Genomic DNA, 13,184 nt, shown 5'->3' on the forward strand with positions numbered 1-13,184 from the left:
CCCATTTTCTCACAATGGGGAAAACACATTTTGGGACCAACCCTTTTTCTCATCCTCCGCGTGTCGAAACACGCAAAACTTTCAAGACAGCAGCTGAACGGACTGTCGTATCAATTTTGAGCATTTTGTGAAGATTTGCCAAATGGTGCCAAAGTGATTGACAAAACAAAAACTGCTTTTCATATGGAAGCTAGGTCCGAACTATAAATTCATACTGGCGACTGCCAGTAGGTAATATGTTTATAAATATATCTATGTATATATATATATATATATATATATATATATATATATATACATATAAATATATATATATATACACCCATATGAATATATATATGTAAAGTACACAATCAATTTATTACACACATGCAATGTACATTGCCATTGTTATATATGAATATTATAAATGTATGATATTTATATATACTTACATTATTTGTGAATAATGAATATGCACACTATTATTAACTAGTGTAAAATACATTTATTTTCGGCAATAAAAAATATACATAGGTAACACACATATATATATTTATATATATATATGTATGTATGTATGTGTGTATATATATATATAGTATATATACACACAGATGCTTGAATTTCTTTTTACAATTTTTAGAAAACAAAAATAACATTTACTCACTGAGCCCCGCAACCTCGACACCCAGAAGTTGAGTAGGTTCTACTCGTGGTCAAGGACATTCGCTCAGCGATGCGTCAACGGCTGCTGAGTGCTTGTGATGTCAGTGCTGTGGTGCACAGACTGTCGCTCTCACCCCCAGAGCACCCAATGCTCCTGCAGGGCAGGGCATTGCTCTTTGTGGACCCCACGCCTACTGCCCTGCTGCCAGCATGCGAGTGAGGTGGCGTTGCACTCAGAAAATGAGTGCAGACACCGCATCCTCGCTGAATAGGGGTCAGGGCAGCACCCCTGCCCATCTGCATTTCCCACAGTGGATGTGAGTGCTGCTCACGCTACCTGCTTCTGCCATTGGGAGTGGGACTGGAGTCAGGACCGAGCTGGGAGGGAGTTGGATCAGGATAGTAATGGAATGGGTAAGCAAAGAAACAGGTGGACAGACAGAGAGGACAGGCCAGGAAAATAAAACAATAAACAAAATACAAAAAAGTCACAGACTCATAAAATAAACACAGTAAAATTAAGACAGTAACACAACATTTTTAAAAAGTTGTGATTGGGAATGGGGAAGATCAGATGGGGTTGGATTGGGTTGGATGGAAAGTGGAAACACAGGAAGAGGAAGTCAGCAGGGAGAGAGATAGGAGCAGGCAAAACAAAATCACTTGTGTACCGGATGGTGCCATTCAAGCTGATTTTCAGTGCAGAATGCGCTACAGTCCTGAAAAAGCAGCACGAAAAGCTGGATGGGCTTTTTCACCTAATTCGCGGAATTCCGCTGAATCTCATTGAACTTTTTTGTAACTCTGCGGAATTCTGTCAAGTAAAACTCTGCAAGGTCTTCCTTGGGCCTATTTACAGAACCCTGCATGGCAATGTTGTAACAATTTACCTGTACCTTTTGTTTAATGTAACTCTGTACATTTATCTGAGTTGTTTTTGGTTTCACAATTAAGATTTTGCAATTCTTATACCAGATTATAGTTGTTGAATTGCTTTTCTACCATACGGTAACTGTGTGCTAAACAGAGACAACAAGTTGCTTAAAGGTCTTAATTATTACAGTTTATTGATTAATTAAGAATCCTTCTCAACATAATTTAAAATGAGATCACCATAGCTGTATGTTTTTTTCTGAAATTCAATAGAACTATTCAAGAAACTGTTTTTTTCTAAAAAAAAAATGAAGATTTTTGATGATTTGTTTAGATAGGTATATTGACAATTGGTGCAAAATGGAATGGAAAAGTCAAATAAAATCCCTCCTCAAAAGGGGAGAATGAGTAGGACTGTAATCCCAATCAGCATGGAGAGGAAATCTAAAAGACTTTGTGAAGGAATACTTAGTTCATTGTGATAAGCCAAATGATTAAATGCACAGATGAAAAAACAAAACAAAACAAATATGCATGGAGGACTAATACAGATTAAGAAATTATCTGTCCTATAGAATTGAAAATAATTTTTAGAGCGAGAAGTGAGGAAGAGCTGAAAAGTGATGAAAAGCTATAAAAGATATAACAAACACATCGCTTTTCAAAAACAACACAGCCAGTTGTCGGTGCCTTTGACAGTATTGGAATGAAAGGCTTGCATGATATTAGGAATAAATACATATATTAAATTTGAAGGGAGAAGAGGGCCCACATCCTCAAGTAAGTCTCTCTTAGTAACCATAATGCCTGTGGACGGGGGTGGGGTCGTGTGAATTAAGTTTAGGCATATATCATGATTTATTACCAGGGCCACTGGAACTATGTGGTTGGGCAGCAGCTGTTCTGCATAATTATGGATTTTCTGCATTTGCCACATAATCTACCATCTGCTGCATGATTGCAGATTTTAAGAAAACATGTGTTTCTACCTCAAACGTGTCAAAAGTTACTAAAAATGCTGCAATGCGTGTTGCTGTGCGGAGGAAGGTCCATAGCAAAGGTTGACTGGTAACCTTCCTGTTGCTTAGTGCTCTATCTGGGTGTTACACTAGCAGTAATGAGGTGAAACCTTTTCCAAGATAGTGTTAATGTGTAACAATGATAAAAACAATGAGGTAATACTGTCACAAAATGTGCACCCTGATGCTGCATAATTTTTCCTTGTCTTGCTGCACAATTTAGTAAGCCCTGCCACTTTATTTGGTCGTTTTCTGCTGCATAATTCCAGTGGCCATGCCTTTTATAACCTAATTAATAGGAATCGGATTTAACAGATTAACTCTATTCATGTTCCCCTAATCCTAAATATTAGACAAAGAATGATTGAGTCACAATTAAGCCACTTTTTACTGAAAATTAAGCCATAAATCCCTCCCACATTCCAGTACCCAAATTACACAAGGATAGTCCCGATTTATCAATTTGGCCAATTAGGGAAACATTCTCCAATGGAGCTATTATTGAAATATCCCCGTTTGTGCTGTAATCATTTGTACTACAAATGTTTGGCTTATATTTGAGATACGTCTGACTTCATAAACAAATAAAAAGTAACCTTTTGTATTTCAGATTATCGGTGTAAGTAGTCTATTAAAATCATAGCTGTAAAAACCCTGTGCAAAACATTCTGCAACAAGCTTCTTTAGTATTTCAAAAAGAATATTTAGGTCTGAGACCTAAACCAAAAGAAGTTGTGAACAAACGCATCCTGGCATTATCCGAATTACCTATACAAATCCATACATAAGAATGGACTTTAATACTACTACTGTAATAAAAAAAAATATTTGTGTGGGTGCAATGTTTGGATTCCTAAATTTGTGGATATGTTTATATATGGAGAGCGCAAGCCCTTAAATCACCAATCACCAATTGTTCTAGGGATGTAGACATGGTTTTCTTGTTATGGATTGAAGTTTTGGGAATTAAATTATAGATGAACAAGTGTGATTTAAACATCACATTCACCTAAAGATATGCTAAACCAATCCATATTTCTCAGAGTTATTGATTCAGTATGAAACCAATGCCATAATAATGGAGCTTTATGTAAAAATAGCTGATTGAAGTACTTTTTACACGTTCATAGCTTTCATTCAAAATGTTTGCCATTGTGATGTCACTTGAGAATACAGAGAAACTGCAGTAATGTTGTAAATATAAAAACATGCAGAGATTCTCCACACAGATCTGACAAGGGCAGTCAAATAGGCCAAATATAAATCTTGGGATGCCTTGCTGGCACCATTAAACAATTATGGTTTAACTGTGTTTATTGATTTATAAACAAAGGCACTACTTATATCCACAAGCCGGTGGTCGAGGTTTGGTGTGTACAGGAGGTGGTTCCTCTGCTGTGGTGGAAGAGCGTCGCCCCCTGCCAGCAGCAGGAGCTGCAAACCTTTAAAAATAAAACAGTAATAAACTATATTTGTTATTGCTTTATTTTTAAAGGGGCGGGGCCATGAGGTGCAAGGTCAAGACTGATTTGCATTTGTCTGGGTCCAAACTGTAGTGGCATGGTGAGAAAAAGATTGATGGATTTAACCCAGATCTGTGATTGGGGGTGAGTGTTTGAAAAGTTTCAGTACTCCACCCATCATCCTTTTGTTTTGCTAAAGATACCCTAAGTGGCCAGGTATGCCTAGACATGGGTCCCTTGCTCATCGTGCCACTATATTCAAAGTAGTCTGCCTGAGGAGGGGTGATAGCTTGAAACCTGTCCAAGGATTCTCGTTTCTGACCCAGGGAGAACCTGGTCTGGCAGTTTGGGCTGGATTATTCCCATGGGGGGCAGGGTGAAGACTGATTTGCATATGGCTGGGTCTGAACTGGGGTGGCATGGTGAGCAAAATAATGATAGATTTCACCTAGATCTCTGACTCAAGGTGAGTGTTTGAAAAATGTCAGCACTCCATTCATCATCCTTTTTTGTTTCTAAACTTGCCCTAAGTGGCCAAGATATACTCAGACATGGGGCCATGAGGTGCAAGGTCAAGACTGATTTGCATTTGTCTGGGTCCAAACTGTAGTGGCATGGTGAGAAAAAGATTGATGGATTTAACCCAGATCTGTGATTGGGGGTGAGTGTTTGAAAAGTTTCAGTACTCCACCCATCATCCTTTTGTTTTGCTAAAGATACCCTAAGTGGCCAGGTATGCCTAGACATGGGTCCCTTGATCATTGTGCCACTGGATTCAAGCTACCCTGGATGAGGAGGGGTGATACCTGGAAACCAGTCCCAGGATGCTTGTTTCCGCTCCAGAGAGGACCTGACCTGGCTGTTTGGGCTGCACTATCCCCATGGGGAGTAGGGACAAGACTGATGTGCATATGGCTGGGTCCAAACTGGGGTGGCATGCTGAGCAAAGGAATGAGAGATTTACCCGAGATCTACGACTGGAGGTGAGTGTTTGAAAAATTTCAGTACTCCGTCCATCATCCATTTGTGTTGCTAAAGTTGCCCTAAGTGGCCAGGGTATGCCCAGATGTGGGTCCTTGGTTCACTGTGCCACTGGATTCAACCTAGCCTCACTGATGAGGGGTGATATGTCAAAACATCTGCAGTTGTCTTTGTCTGAAGAGGATAAGGAAGTTCTTGAAGGAGATTTGATACTTGCAGACCTAAAAAGTGCAATGCTCAGCTTGCCTAAGGGGAGATCCCCCGGTTCAGATGGCATACCTGTAGAGTTCTATGCTACGTTTTGGGACTTAATGGGCTCTGACTTGCTTCAAGTCTTTCATTGTTCTATGAGGGAAGGAATCCTCCCCATTTCCTTGGGAGATGGTTGCATAAAACTTATCTTTAAGAAGAAAGGTGTTAGAGCTGATGTTAAGAACTGGCGTCCACTCAGCCTTCTTAATGTGGACTTTAAATATTGTCTAAAACTTTGTTCCTTCGGTTGGGACTGTTGTTTCCACAGTCATTGAATCGGACCAGACGTGTGGCATACTTGGGCGTAAGATATCTGACAATTTATGTTTAGTTAGGGATGTATTATCGTATGTGAAAGACCGTGGGTTATCTGTGTGTTTGCTGAACTTGGATCAGGAAAAGGCTTTTGATAGGTTAAACCACTCTTTTATGTTTAAGGTTTTAGAACATTTGAATTTTGGTCCTAATTTTAGGTCCTGGATTACTTTATTGTATTCCCATTGTTACAGCAAGGTCATGGTCAATGGCACGTTGACAGCCTCATTTCCTGTTTTGTCAGGAGTACGGCAGGGATGTCCTTTGTTCCCCCTCTTGTTCAATTTGGCCATCTAACCTTTTCTTGCCACCGTGAGGGCTGATAATCTGATTAAAGGGATCACTGTTCCTGGAGGTATGGGGGTTTCTGTCACTGTCTCTGCTTATATGGACGATGTTTCTGTATTTTGTTCGGATAATATTTCTATCTGCCAGGTTGTGTGGTATTGTAGTAGGTTTTCCTTTGCTTCCTGATCAAGGATTAACCTGGCAAAGAGTGAGTGTTTGTACATGAATTGGAAGAAAGTTAGTATGGATTGGGGCCTTAAGGTAGGCCAAGATTGCGTCAAAGTTCTTGGTCTATTCTTTGGTGAGTGTGGTAGTTTATAGAGCTGGTCAGACTTCGGCAGAAGATTGCACTTTGGGGTCTTAGGTCACTTACTATGTCTGGTAAAATTCTTCTTACAAAGGCAGAATTTCTATCGGGCCTTTTGTATATTGCATTGGTTTACCCCATCCCCCGACACTGCCTTACACTCCTGCAAAGGTGGGTTTTTCAGTTCATTTGGGGAGGGAAGCAAGAACGAGTGGCTCGTGTGACCATGTTCAAACCTGTGCTTTTGGGTGGCAAGAGTGCTCCAAACATTGGTCTCGCTTTGCAATCTTTGTTTATTTGCAACATGATCAGAGGGAGTATTTGTCTGGATAAGGAAGAAAGGAAGTGGTCTTTTTTTGACACTTTTTGGTTGAATTTTCTGGTATGCAGAACATGGGGCATGGTTGTTTCTAACAGCATGCCTCATTCAAAATCCTGCCCGTTTGCTTACTTTTATGCCAGGAAATTCATCAGGACTCACAATTTACACAGGATTCCTTTGGGCCTGATCTCCCCTAGGCTCCTTTGCAAATCTGTTACTGAGGACCAGCAGCAGGTACCAGTCAGTGGGTTTTTAGATCTGTCTTCTAAGGCTATTTGGGCAAATGTTTTTGTACGGTATCTGCATAATATCCATTGTGACCTGGCATGGTCCACAGTATATGGTTGCCTGCCTCTCCGCCTTTTTTTGTTTAGGAGACGATGTTCTAAGGCCCACTTTTGTGTCAGGAAGGGTTGTTTGGCAGAAGAATCCTATGACCACCTGTTTTGGTACTGTCCATTGGCACAACAGGTGTGGGCTTTGGCGGAAGTATGGCTTTCTTCCCTGAATTCTGATGTGGTTTTGTCTAGAGAGGGTGTGATCTTTGGTCTGTTCGTTTCCTTCTCCCCATGTCAGAAATATTGGATTGTGGTGAATTGCTTGAAGGATGCTTTGTGGAGGGCTAGAAATCTTCTGCTTTTCAAAGGTGTTGATCTCTCCCCACAAGTGATCTATGCTCTATGTCGTTCTTTGGTCCACGAATATATGTGTAAAGACCTATTCCAGAAGGGCAAGGTGCCTACATACTTGGAATGGTGTTGGAGTGATCATAGGTGATGGATGTTTTTTTTGGGGGGTTTGGGGTTTTTTCTAACACAGGAGTTGCTGTGTTCATTGGGATTGATCTTTGGCTTTTTTCTTTTATCCCATTTCTTTTAATTATAGATGTTTTTAGTTTCTTTTAATTCTGAATGCCTTACCATCTAGATGTTAACCTGGTGTTGGCCTTGGCACTGTGTGCGGTTTTTCACCTGGTCAAATGTTGTGCCACCTGAAATATGGATTGGCTACCATGTATTTTGTCTTTTAATAGTTGAATAAAGGTTTTGAAACTTAAAAAAAAAAGAAAAAAAGTCTCAGGATGCTTGTTTCCAGTCCAGAGAGGACCTGGCTTGGCAGCTCGGGCCGGACTGTTCCCATGGGGAGCAGGATCAAGACTGATTTGCATATGGCCGGGTCCAAATTTGGGTGGCCTGTTGAGTGAAAGAACAATGGATTAAACCCTGATCTGTGACTGGGGTTGAATATTTAATACGTTTCAGCACTCTGTCCATCATCCTTTTGTGTTGCTATAGTCGCCCTGAGTGCCCAGGGTATGTCCAGGGTATGCCCCTTGCTCACTGTGCCACTGGATTCAAGCTCGCCTGGCTTATGGGGGTTAGATCCCAAAAATGGGCCCAAGATGCTTCTTTCTGGTCCAGGGACAACCTGACCTGGCAGTTCAGGCTGGACATTTCCCATGAGGAGCAGGGTCAAGACTAATTTGTATATGGCTGGGTCAAAACTGGAGAGACATGGTGAGCAAAAGCAGATGGATTAACCAAGATCTGTGACGGGAGTGAGTGTTTTAAACGTTTCAGCATGCCATCTATTATCCTTTTGTGTTACTTGGCAGGGGTTCCTGCTTTCACCAGTACTTTTTGATAAATACATTGAGCCTTTTGCTCAAATGATCCGGGTTGATCAATCAACATGACATTATAGGCAGATTTTATAATTCTGTATACTTCTAACCCAGATTATTCCACTACAAGACTTGAGTAGCAGTCTCATAAGTTTGGAATCTTCATTGGGTAGTTAATAAATAAGGACAAAATGGAGGTGATGATGTGAGCCAGCACAAATCCTGTTTATCAGGATAAAAATCAAATTAGATATTAGGGATTCTGATAACACAGAATTGTAACAATCATTTGGGGGCTTGTAGAGTCTCTGATAAGAAGATGGGAGAATCTTCCAATAAGTATCTATGGGAGGGCAAATATCATTTAGATGGCAAATCTCCCTACAGTGACCTTTATTTTTAATGCCATACTTTTGACATTCCCAATAAAGCAGATAAGAAAATTACAAGGGGTAGTAAGCAGCTGCATTTGGTCATCAAAAGAGGCTAATATATCCTGGTAAAATCTTAGAATGAAGTTAAAACAACGGGGTTTGACTCTTTCAGATTTCCAGATATGTTTTTTAGTTTAAGAGTTTTTGGGTACTAGCCAGGAAACCAAATGGATCTCACATGGAGAGAGTGTATACAGCTGTGCTAGCACAGGTGGGACCTGATAAGTTTTTGTTTTAGTTTGGGGATCAGAAATTTTCCAAATGGGTAAGGCTGAAGGTTCTTCTCACAGATCTTAAATTATTGGTCTACCTGAGGAAAATTTAGGGATCCACCACTATGCAAATTTGGCACCCATCCTAGATTCTCCTGGGAATCCAGAGCGGCTCAAAGATAAGCTTAGCTATTCTCTCTGTGATGAGAATTGCAGTACCCGGAGTGATACGAGGGCTGGTGCAGCTCCTATTGCCCAGCAAGCATTCTCTGATTTATCTACCCGGGAAATCTGAAAATGTAAGTATCTTCAATTCTGTTCATGGCAGGCTGCCCAAAGGCTCACAGAGGTTAATTTCTGGGAACATGAGGACCTATTGGCGGACAATAGGCAATTTAAGAAAGAAGTCTCCACATGACATTGGCTTATCATCACAGCAGAGGATAACAAGCTCAAAGATCCACATCAGATAGGGGAAAAAGACTTTCCAGAGCATGCAAAAGATTTATTGCAAGTGTCGTGAGCTTTCTTTATTTAACAGTAAAGCCAGCACTTTGGAAATGAATCATTTCCTCATTATTCATAGAGCCTACTGGACACTTCTGAGACTGGCCAAATTTACATCAGATGTAAGAGATGCAGTTAGCCAGGGATCAAAGATAAGCATGTTTGCACACTGCCCAGTACTTACACCCTTCTAGGAAGAAGTAAGTAAGATCCTAAAGGAAATCATGAGATTTGAAGTGAAGGGAAGCCACAGTTTAATCTTATTTGGGACATATTTTTCATGTGAAAAATTAAGTAAGAATCAAGAGAGCCTAATCTTCTTTCTGTTGTTAGCAAGAAGAGAAATTGATAGAAAATGGATTTTACCTGAACCACAATTGGCATCAGACTGGATTAACCCTGTGTTTGAGTTTATCAATTTGTAAAGCACAAACAAATGCCCGTGGGGTTTCCTAGAAGATAGCAAATTTGGCTCGTCTCTTAAGTGTACTGGCATTTGGTTCCAAAGATAGGAAGTGTATTGGGAGAAACTCCTGCCACCCCTGGAGAGTTTAACAATTCTGGGGATGCTTAGCTTCCTAGCTGTTGAGGATCTAAGGTATGCCAGATTATCCTGTTTTTGAGGGGAGCAGGGCCAGATTGAGAGAAGGTTTTGTGGGCAATGCAAACAGCTTAAAAAGCATTTTTTTTGTTAATAGGAAGCCAATGGAGTTCCTCTCTGTCTTTAGACACTGAATCATATTTTCTTAAGTTCTTTAAGAGTCGTATGGCAGAATTTTGAATTCTCTGTAATTTGTTTAAAATTCCAGTCTGGGCTCCAGAATTGCATTGCAGTAGTCAAATTTTCCATGGACGGGAGACGTGACAACAGCTTTCTGTAATTCATAAAAAAATAAGACTTTTCTTCACTGTTTTTCAAGGTGAAATAGCACGACTATGTTACCCGATTCGTTTGGTCAGTAAAAGAGAGTTTGGAATCGAAAATGATACCAAGGTTCCTTGCTTTGACTACAGGGGTAGGCGGCAGTCCCAAAGGCTGGGGCCACCAAGCAGAATTTCATAACGATGGATCAACACAAAAAGAGGAGCACCTCAGTCTTGTCTGAGCTTAGCTTTAAACAGTTGGTGTTTATCCAATTGACAATAGCAGACATACAGTTCTTTAATCAAAAGTTTGTTTCATTGATTTTGCTGGTGACAGGCACCACAATTTGAGTATTGTTTGCATATGAACAGTGGTAAAACCAAGCTCCCTTATTAGTTTCAGGAGGGGAATTATATAGATGTTAAACAAGGTGGGTCTCAGTAAGGACCCCTGTAGAACTCCACAGAGAAGGATAAATGGTTTAATTCCCTTTAGTACATAAAGGAGCAAAGCAAGTTAAGAGCAGAGTCACGGATTCCTATGTCCGCCAGGCATTCCTTAAGGACTATGCGACTTACTGCATTGAACATGGAGGATAGGTTTAATAGGATCACTGCCCTTCCCACCTTTATCCCGAATGTCCCTCACCTCCTCAGTCACTGTTATCAGTGCTGTTTCTGTGCTATGGGCATTATGAAATGCAAATTGTGCCAAATCCAAGATGTTGTTCTGGTCTAGATATTCCGTAAGAGAGATGTTTGGGTGTCTTTCTATAACCTTAGCCAGCAAAGGGAGATGGAAATTGGCCGATAATTGTTTTCTTCAAGGGGGCCAAGCATCGTTTTTTTCAATAAAGGGATTATTGATGTCTTTTTCCAGTCCAGTGGGAAAATGCCATTTTTCATGATGTTATTAAATAGAGCGGCTACGGGAGAGGAAATGCTGCAACCAAGTTCATGAAATACCTTTGCTGGGCATGCATGGGTCAGTTGGAGATCGAGATTTGGTGAGATGTAGAAGTTTGGGCACTCGATCTGGAGAGAGAGGAAGAACTCACTGAAAACATGTTGAAATGGTTCTACGTCAACAGTGGTTACGTCGGGAGAGATAGGGCTGGTAAAGTTGCTAAGATATCTGTAAACTGTTTCAACTTTGTTTTAAAACAATTATGGCTAAGTTCTTGCATCGCTGTTGAGCGGGAGGTGCTATCTGTGCTACTGGAAGGGAGGACAGCTTGTTGACTGTCTGAAAAAGTTCTCTCAACGAATTTGTGGCAGACTGAATTTTTTCCATGAAGTATGCTGTTTTTTCAGATGTAATCTTTTTTTTCTACTCCTGAATAAGCAATTTATATTTGGATTTTTTCTCAGGGGAGTAGTTGGTTCTCCAAGATTTTTCCTCATATCTCTAAGTTTGGGAAAAATCATGGGGCTTTGGTACGAGATCTAGCTGTTTTCAGCTTCTTCAGCGGGTCCACCTTATTAACTGCATTTCTCATCCAATGTGCATAGTTAGATACTGATACAATCATATCCCTGGAGAGGGAAGGTTGAGAGGCCTCAAGAATCCCATTCAGTTCTTGACTGTTGGTTCTCCCCCAGGCCTGCACCCATTTAGTCTGTGGTAGGATGGGTGTCATAGAATCATTAGCCTTCATAAGGAAGCTGAAACGCAGCAGCTATGATCAGGCCAGGTAACCTCTAAGATATCTTCCAGTTTGAGTCCTGGGAAGTTGGAAAAAATGCCATCAAGTGTATGGCCAGTGTTTACCAGTTGTCTAAGGTCAAAACTCATGAGGTTGTCACATAATACTATGGTTTCACTACTACTTAGGTCTTCTAGATGAAAGTTGAAATCCCCCAACAACTTGCAGTTTCCAAAGTGCACACTCCTTTCTTAAAAGTCAGAGAGGGATGCTAAAAACCCTGTTATGGGACCAGATGGCCTGTATAGCAGCAGCCCAAAGAGTGTATTGCAATGATTGGCTTTACAGGAAAAGGATAGAGCTTTGCAGTCAGTAATGTCTACTGACGTGGTAGAGCTATTAGGATTTTCTTTGTGAATAATTGCTATCCTGCCCCCCCCCCGTTTACCTACCCTGTAGAGTCTGTTAATTGAGTATCTAGTTGGAAGGTCCTCTACAAAATCTGGGGTTGACAAATTATCCACCCAAGTTTCAGTTACAAAGGCAATGTCTGGGCCTACACAGTCCACAAAATCTTAAAACTTATATTTATGCTTGATAAGGGACCTCACATTCTGACGTAAACATTTAACATTTTGAGCCTGCGCTGTGGTAAAGGCTGTTGATGCCTTAGCGAGATTCATGGAGTGGTCCGGAAGAGATTCAGGCTGACACTTGAATTGACAGTGTTCACATACATAGCAGTCAAATGAGAGACTGAAGTGAAAAAGCCTACAACATATTGGCTTACCTTGAGTGTTCAGTGAAATGAATTGTCTCTGGGGTATGTGAGCGGATGGCCAAAATTTCTGGTGCATGGTGCACTCTGGGTTCGGCGGGTGCAGATGGGCTTGTCCTTGGCGCACCTTCTGAGAGCCAGTGGCGCACCCGCTGCAGGGATGCCCTGTTATGTCCCAGAGACAGGCCGCCGGGAGAGTAGGGGCATGTCCGAGGGGAGTGTCCAAAGTCCTCTTCTCAGAGGATAGAGTGGTAAAAAACAGGTTCTGTCAGTCAACCTGGATTGGCCGGTAAAGTCAATTCCGTTGAGATAATGTAGAACCTCTTTATAGCCTGGCAAATGAGCCATAACTGTCCAATGATTATACCTTAGCACTGCTTAAATAAGGGGCATTCCTCAGAGCGGTATGAACTATTCAGGAAGGACATACATTCAGTTCTCTGGATAGGAGAGAAAACTGGCATCATCTAGAGTTGGGCATAAATTGATGGTGGAATGAGGACAAAAAAAACAATGTACTTGTTTTGTATTCAAGACAGTGATGGGTGCTAAGGGAAGTGATAACTTGTTACTAGTGTGGGCAGATTTATTCCGATGTATATTGTTATATTATAGTTTCACAAAAAATCACATGAATATATGTGACTTCCA

Source organism: Pleurodeles waltl, chromosome 11 (genome assembly GCF_031143425.1).
Source record: "Pleurodeles waltl isolate 20211129_DDA chromosome 11, aPleWal1.hap1.20221129, whole genome shotgun sequence".
Classification (NCBI taxonomy): domain Eukaryota; kingdom Metazoa; phylum Chordata; class Amphibia; order Caudata; family Salamandridae; genus Pleurodeles; species Pleurodeles waltl.